This window comes from Sinocyclocheilus grahami, unplaced genomic scaffold (genome assembly GCF_001515645.1).
Source record: "Sinocyclocheilus grahami isolate Dianchi unplaced genomic scaffold, SAMN03320097.WGS_v1.1 scaffold382.1, whole genome shotgun sequence".
In the NCBI taxonomy this organism is placed as follows: Eukaryota; Metazoa; Chordata; class Actinopteri; order Cypriniformes; family Cyprinidae; genus Sinocyclocheilus; species Sinocyclocheilus grahami.
In genome coordinates this window covers 1348879-1356509 of record NW_015505561.1, presented here as the reverse complement: position 1 = coordinate 1356509, position 7631 = coordinate 1348879, and the positions used below count along the sequence as shown (strand labels likewise).

The window sequence follows — 7631 nt, the reverse complement described above, 5'->3', positions numbered from 1 at the left end:
GATGAAGGGGAGGGACGTCGAGGTGGTGGGGGGGGGGGGGGGGGGGGAAGAGGGGTGAGGAAAATGATTGCGGTCAACTCATAGTGCATCATGCATGGAAAAGAGGGATGAAGAAGAGCAAACGAGAAAAGCAAGACACACTGACCCATGGCTCTTTACCTTCACTTGCGACGCTGTAAGTCGACTGCCCTGGCAGAGAGAGAAAGAAAAACAATTAAACCTCAAAAGGACTGATATTATAAACGCGTACACATAGAAAAAAAAAAGCAAGAGAGAAAACGAAGAACATCAGATGGAGATATCAGAGGAGCTCAAGTGTCCGAGCAGCTCGCTGCATCAGTCCCAGTCATATGCATATATGCAAAACGACTTGCTAATCCGAGTCTTAAAGAATTACACATGCGGCTATAAATCAACATGTCAGCATTCATGCACTCACACACACATGCACACAGCGGCATGAACAGGCTCCACAGGCGCTACCTCAGAGGACGCCAGGCTCTCCCCTCCTCCTCCTTCCCCCCGTTCTCCCTCTCTCTCTCTCTCTCAGCCTCTTCTGCGGTGGTTATTCACCACAGATCATTTCCCAAGAGAATGCAATGGTGGGTTCTCTTCATTTTCTGTGTCCTTGCCATCCTCCCGTTTCACACCCCTCTCTGTTCCAGTCCGGCAGAATTGAGCTTGCTGTAATTTCTGGCAGCTGGGCTAATGTGTAAACTGCATTCGTGCACTCTAGTTCTCTCTCTCACTCTCTCGTTGTGTCTCAGTGCCTCTTCAGCACTGCCTCCAATCCAATCAGAAGCACATCTCTCTCTCTCTCTCTCGCGCTCATACCTCTCACTCCCACAAATAATGTAAAATAAACATCGAAATGTACATTCATCACAGTCACACTGGTCTCCTGCGCTTTATCCGCCATCGAAACACACACCCCCCACGACAAGGATGATTTCCACATACAGTACTCTACAATTCCTGGTAGAAATGATAGATTGAGACATTTAGAAGTTACTATACAAGTGTATTGACAATATTAAATCATTACAGCAAGCAAAATAAACTACTGAAACTATAATCTTAACAGTGTAATTGTCTGTTGTTCCAGGCAAACAATGTCCTAAATAAGTGGTCTCGTGTCTCTGTAAGTACATGTATTGTAAAATAAAGTGTAATCGAAAAATATTGATTTAAACATAACAGATCAAATATTGGTCACCTAATCATCCTTGCATGATTTCTTTCAACAAAAAAAAAAGCTGGATATCATCGCAAAAAAACCTCTTGAGGATTATGCAAGATATTATGATCAGGTACATGTTCTCGAATGCTCTGTTGAGGTTTATTTTGTGATAGTGACCTTTATCCCTTAATTACATAATGTATTTTCAGCCTTAAGCCGAGGAATTTATTCACACAACAAGCCAGACGTGATGTCATGCTCTAGGGCTTCTGTTTATAGTAAACAATAAATCCCAAATAATAATGATACAATTTACAGTACCATCTACTCCACTTTCCTGCATGCGGCACGAATGGAATTCAATGGAGTGCGAAGTCTAGTTTGACCGCGCTTTACCCTGAAAATCACGTCAGTCACACACACACAAGACATCAAGAATGTACATAGCAGCTTTTCATGGATGTATGCACATATACCATACACATACATAAATACTAAAGCAATAAACCATGAGGCGCTGTGAGTTACAGTGAATTTACCACGGCTAAGGAGTATGTCAGTCACAATGTGAAGTGAATTCTAAGTGTTAATAGTTTGAAGCAACATTCATGTACAATTCAACTGACAAGTGTGTGTATATATCAGCTATTATAAAAGGTTTAAATATGCCTCATCCAATAGGTTTCCTAAATACTGTATATTGTGCTATAAAATTTATTCACACAACAAGCCAGACGTGATGTCATGCTCTAGGGCTTCTGTTTATAGTAAACAATAAATCCCAAATAATAATGATACAATTTACAGTACCATCTACTCCACTTTCCTGCATGCGGCACGAATGGAATTCAATGGAGTGCGAAGTCTAGTTTGACCGCGCTTTACCCTGAAAATCACGTCAGTCACACACACACAAGACATCAAGAATGTACATAGCAGCTTTTCATGGATGTATGCACATATACCATACACATACATAAATACTAAAGCAATAAACCATGAGACGCTGTGAGTTACAGTGAATTTACCACGGCTAAGGAGTATGTCAGTCACAATGTGAAGTGAATTCTAAGTGTTAATAGTTTGAAGCAACATTCATGTACAATTCAACTGACAAGTGTGTGTATATATCAGCTATTATAAAAGGTTTAAATATGCCTCATCCAATAGGTTTCCTAAATACTGTATATTGTGCTATAAAATGTCATTTATATAATATTTAATAAAACATGAAAATTCTTAGTTTTTATACATTTATAATTTTTTGTTTTATACTCTGAACATTAAAGGGTTAGTTCACCCAAAAATGAGAATTTTGTCATTAATTACTCACCCTAGTGTTGTTCCAAACCCGTAAGACCTTCGTTCATCTTCGGAACACAATTTAAGGTATTTTTGATGAAATCTGAGGGCTCTCTGACCCTCCCATAGACTGCAAGGTAACTACCACGTTCAAGGTCCAGAAACGTAGCAAGATGATCGACAAAGTAGTCCGTGGGACATCAGTGGTTCAACTGTAAAGTTACGAAGCTACGAGAATATATTGTGCTATAAAAATGTCATTTATATAATATTTAATAAAACATGAAAATTCTTAGTTTTTATACATTTATAATTTTTTGTTTTATACTCTGAACATTAAAGGGTTAGTTCACCCAAAAATGAGAATTTTGTCATTAATTACTCACCCTAGTGTTGTTCCAAACCCGTAAGACCTTCGTTCATCTTCGGAACACAATTTAAGGTATTTTTGATGAAATCTGAGGGCTCTCTGACCCTCCCATAGACAGCAAGGTAACTACCACGTTCAAGGTCCAGAAACGTAGCAAGATGATCGACAAAGTAGTCCGTGGGACATCAGTGGTTCAACTGTAAAGTTACGAAGCTACGAGAATACTTTTTAGCACAAAGAAAACAAAAGTAACGACTTTATTCCACATTTTCGTCTCTACTGCGTGACTTGTGGACACGCGTTCACGACAGTACCATGACACGAGCATGTGGCGGCGCCGGCGCTGACCCAGATCCGGCGTGATGACGTCATTACGCCGGATCTGGGTCAGCACCGCCACACGCTCAAAACTTTGTTTCAAGGTTTTCTGGACCTTGAACGTGGTAGTTACCTTGCTGTCTATGGAAGAGTCAGAGAGCCCTGAGATTTAATCAAAAATAACTTAAATTGTGTTCTGAAGATGAACGAAGGTCTTACAGGGTTGGAACAACACAAGGGTGAGTAATTAATGACAGAATTTTCATTTTTGGGTGAACTAACCCTTTAAATTCATTTTATACTAATATTTTATCAGTTAATTCATATTGAATTAGTTAACTAAAGCAGTTAATTTTTTATTAAAAAAACATAATATTTAATGTGCACAAGCAGACATTTTACTCAATTAATAATAAACTCTCTAATAATAATAATCATCATCATCATCTAGATATGCATATCTACATTAAAGGAATATTTCACTCAAAAAATTAAAATGCATAATTTACTCACCTTTATGTTGTTCCAAACTTTATTTCAGGATTTTCATGAAATTATTTATTCTATAGAACACAACTTAAAATGTATTGTTAAAACAAACTAACTATCTTGTAATGTATTGTACAAGTCATATGGACTTACACCGTGCTTTTTTTGTTGATTTTGGAGCTTGACAGTGCATTGTAATATGCTTTTGCTGTTCCAAAAAGAGCAGCATGAATATTTTTCAAAATGTCTTATTTTGTGCTTACAGAAGAAAGAAACACATACAGGTTTGGAACAACAACTGAGGAAGAACCATAATAAAATAATAATAATTATTATTATTATAAGAAAATAATGTTTTGTCCTTTTAATTATTTTGGCTCATTTTAAAACATAATTGTATGTAAAAGAGTGTTCTTATGTGAACATATAAGGTAGAGGCTTTAAGCTCATCACTGCAGGAGTCTCTCATGTACTCATGTCTCATTCAATCACATGCATTTACACACACACAGTTTTCTCTCTCGCTCTGCTCCAGCTCAGAGTGATGCCCTGTAGAGAATCGGTTATTGTGAGTCCCTTGTCGGTCTCATTTTCTATCTCTTTCTGTAACACATGCATACCCATACATGTTCCTCACGCAGAAGAGACACTGAACGCACCACAAACGGAAGCAAAAGAGTGTTTTGATTGGACAGTGCACATGATTTATTATCATTAGCATGAGCTATCCTTTCTGATCTGGTAGAGTCAGCTCTCGCTTTGGGAATGCTGGGACATTGGTCCGCACAGGTGACAGCAGGAAATGAGATCTCGCGGCAGGAACTTATTGATGTATGTAATGCATGGCAGTGTTTTTACCTGAGATTAAAGCAGCAGAAAGGAGGGAGGGAACATGAAGCGCAGAAAAACGAAAATGCCAAAAGGGCCATTGAGATGAAAGGTTAACTGCCTTCACAAACTATTATTGACCCCAGAATATTACATTAGAAAGGTGTGAGTTGCCCTTCTGGTGATTTGTACTACCTGTATCAAGTGAGCAAGTGTTTTCTATTGAATAATCTCTTATATAAACTAGCAATAGATTTAGCATTTATCTGAGAGAATGACTCGGCACCAATGCCGAGAGAAAAGTGCTGTGCAGTTGAGCTGAAAGGTGCAGTTTGGTCTGCTTTTCTTGATGCATTTTGCTATTGGGATAAAGCTTTATGTAGAAAAAGGAACATTGTCAGGTAAATAATTATATAGATGATTTCAAATTCCAAAAGAATATTTTGTACACTTTAAATGAAGTAAAAAATAATCCAGATTTTTTTTAAAACAGAGAATACAACAATTTCGTTACAACAAGGTGAAATCAAGCTTTTCTGAACATCTAGAACTGTATATAAATCACATCTTTAACAGCTCACTGGCATATTAGAAGTGATCGTGTCGATATATAAAGGTAATATTTTTAATTATTTTAATAACACAGCTGTGTCATAATTATTCAACCCCAAGTAAACATGGCTGTTTTTAAAGTCACATATTTGTATGGTAGGGAATAAAATTGTCTTGTAATACAATTAAGCCATTAGAAATGCTATTAGGAAACAGAATTAGCTTGAGCTGTTATATATACACATGTATGTGCTAAAGTTGAGTAGCAAATATGGCAAAGTCAACAGAGCTCTCACAAAAGCTATAGAGAAGAAATACTGTAATTTGATCACTTTAGAAAATCTAAGGCTACATGAAGATTTCCAAATCATTAAAAGTTCCCGGAAACACAGCTGGCAACCTTATTCCTTAACTTAAAATGTGCTGTACCAGATGACCTGAGGGTGTTGAAGAAAAAGCACAATATCATAAAATGTTTTATCTGAGCAGCTAAGAAAAACTTGCTGTGTACTGCCAAAGAATTTCAAAATGACCCGATGAAAGGAGGAAAAATCATTTCAATGCAGATGAGAAGAACACAAGGCAAGGAGGGCCTTCATGTCGGGGCATCTTGCTAAATGCCACTCTTGGCCAAGAAAAACATAAAAGCAGACTTGAACATGCTAAAATTCATTTGGATAGACCTGTGGAGCTCTGGAATAATGTTTTATGGAGTGATGTGACCAAACTGGAACTTTTTGGACCCATGGATCAGTGGTATGTCTGGTCTAAAAAATCAGAACACCATCCCTATGGTCAAACATGGAGGAGAAGCAGTCGTGTTATTGGGGTGTTTTGCTGTTGCAAAATCATGACTGTATGAAGGAGATCATGGATTCTTTGAAGTATCAGGCCATTTAGGCAGACATTGGTGCAGAAATTGAAGCTAGATCAGTGGACTCTCCTGCAGGACAATCATCCCAAAGTATGCATCCAAAACTACTGAAGTTTGGTTCAGGGATGTGTCGTAGAATGTTCTTGAGTGGCCTGTTCAGTCTTCAGATTTAAATCTCATTGAAAAGATTTGGTTGAATTGAAGAAAGAAGTGGAGATGTGAAAACCAAAGATCACTGGAACCACCATATCATTGAAAGCTTTTTCAAGTGAGAATTGGGCCAAGATTGCAGTAGAGAGCTGACAGAAGATTCTAAGCACTTACAAGCAGCATTTATTGGTGGTAATAAAGAATAAACGATTCTGACTTTTGGGGGTTGATTTATTTTGTACATTAATTTTTAGAACCAATTTGATTTTTTTCATTATTCCTCAACTCACCTCTCTGTATGTCCTCAGAATCCTTCAAATGTGTATTAATAAATGTTATTTAATAGTTTACTTTTATTTATTTTTTTGCCTTTGTTTTGCTTTCATAAAATTTTGTCATCTGCAGCAAAATGTCTTCTACCAGGTCAAGGGGGTTGAATAATTTTGATTGCACCTGTATGTATGTGTGTGTGTGTATATATATATATATATATATATATATATATATATATATATATATAAACACACACACATACAGTTGCAATCAAAATTATTCAACCCCCTTGACCTGGTAGAACACATTTGCTGCAGATACTACCGTTGTCTATGTTAGCTGGTTATTGTGAATGTGGGGAAAAAAAGGCACACACATTTTGTTGTGAGATCAAACTTTATTGTTCTCAATGGCCGTATTTAAGTTGTAATCTTTCTGTCCCGATCCCCCAAAATTTGCATACTTAATGCTGCGCTGTTCCAAGTGCAGTCTGGAATAAAAGGCCCATTTAAATTTTTCATCCTGTGTCCGGTGTCACAAATTCATATCCCGGGCCACATATATATATATATATATACACATGCATTACTGCAAACTTTTAAAATATGTATTATGTATTATTATATAAATTTTATTTTAATTAATTTGTTTTATTTGAAATAAAATAAGTTCTGGTCTAGATGCATATTTAGTGAAGGATAAACAGGCCAAAAGTTTCTCCTGTCATCAAAAAAAGAAAAAGAAATGTATGGCAACTACATTTTCAGGCGTGTTTTTCTTTCTGTGGAAAAAGCAACAAGGTATTTACAATAGATTTGGCTATTTTCAGAAATCAATTAGAAACTGTTAAAAGTGAACACCCCCAGTAAATGACAAAAGTTTCCTGACTCCTGCCTAACATTTGTGTTTACCTGCCTTACCGTTTATGTCGCTTTAATTTGCGTTTTAACTGAATGAAGTTAAATTGAAGTAGGATTTATGATTCTCCCATCAAATCCAATATACATACAATCATTCACATGACTGAAAAACAAGACTATAATTCAAAACTTTGTGAGGATTTTAAAATTCATGGACACGCATGACTGCCTGTTGCATGAACACTTCAGTCTCTTTAGTGCAGATCAGGGGAATGCAGGAATCACACTGAAGCATAAAGTCATTTATAGGGTCATGTGCTGACAGTAGGCTTTGCATAAATATCATATAGGCTTATGTATATCTAGGGGCTTGATAGTTATATAAAGAAAAGGAAAGATGAAACGAGGAGACCAATCAAATTCCTCTAAGCTCCT

The 7631-nt window shown here is 36.8% G+C and overlaps 1 protein-coding gene across 1 annotated transcript in view; it reads right to left on the bottom strand.

The window, feature by feature from the left end:
* The window catches only part of LOC107549838 (glutamate receptor ionotropic, kainate 5), a 104479-nt gene extending 103690 nt beyond the window's left edge, over positions 1-789 (bottom strand). Inside the window, exons 1-2 of the mRNA XM_016231009.1 lie at positions 484-789; positions 146-189 (exon numbers count right to left, since the gene is read on the bottom strand). The gene's annotated coding sequence lies outside the window, so the exon portion shown is untranslated. The remainder of the gene's footprint in view (positions 1-145; positions 190-483) is intronic.
* Positions 790-7631: the final 6842 nt, after the last annotated feature.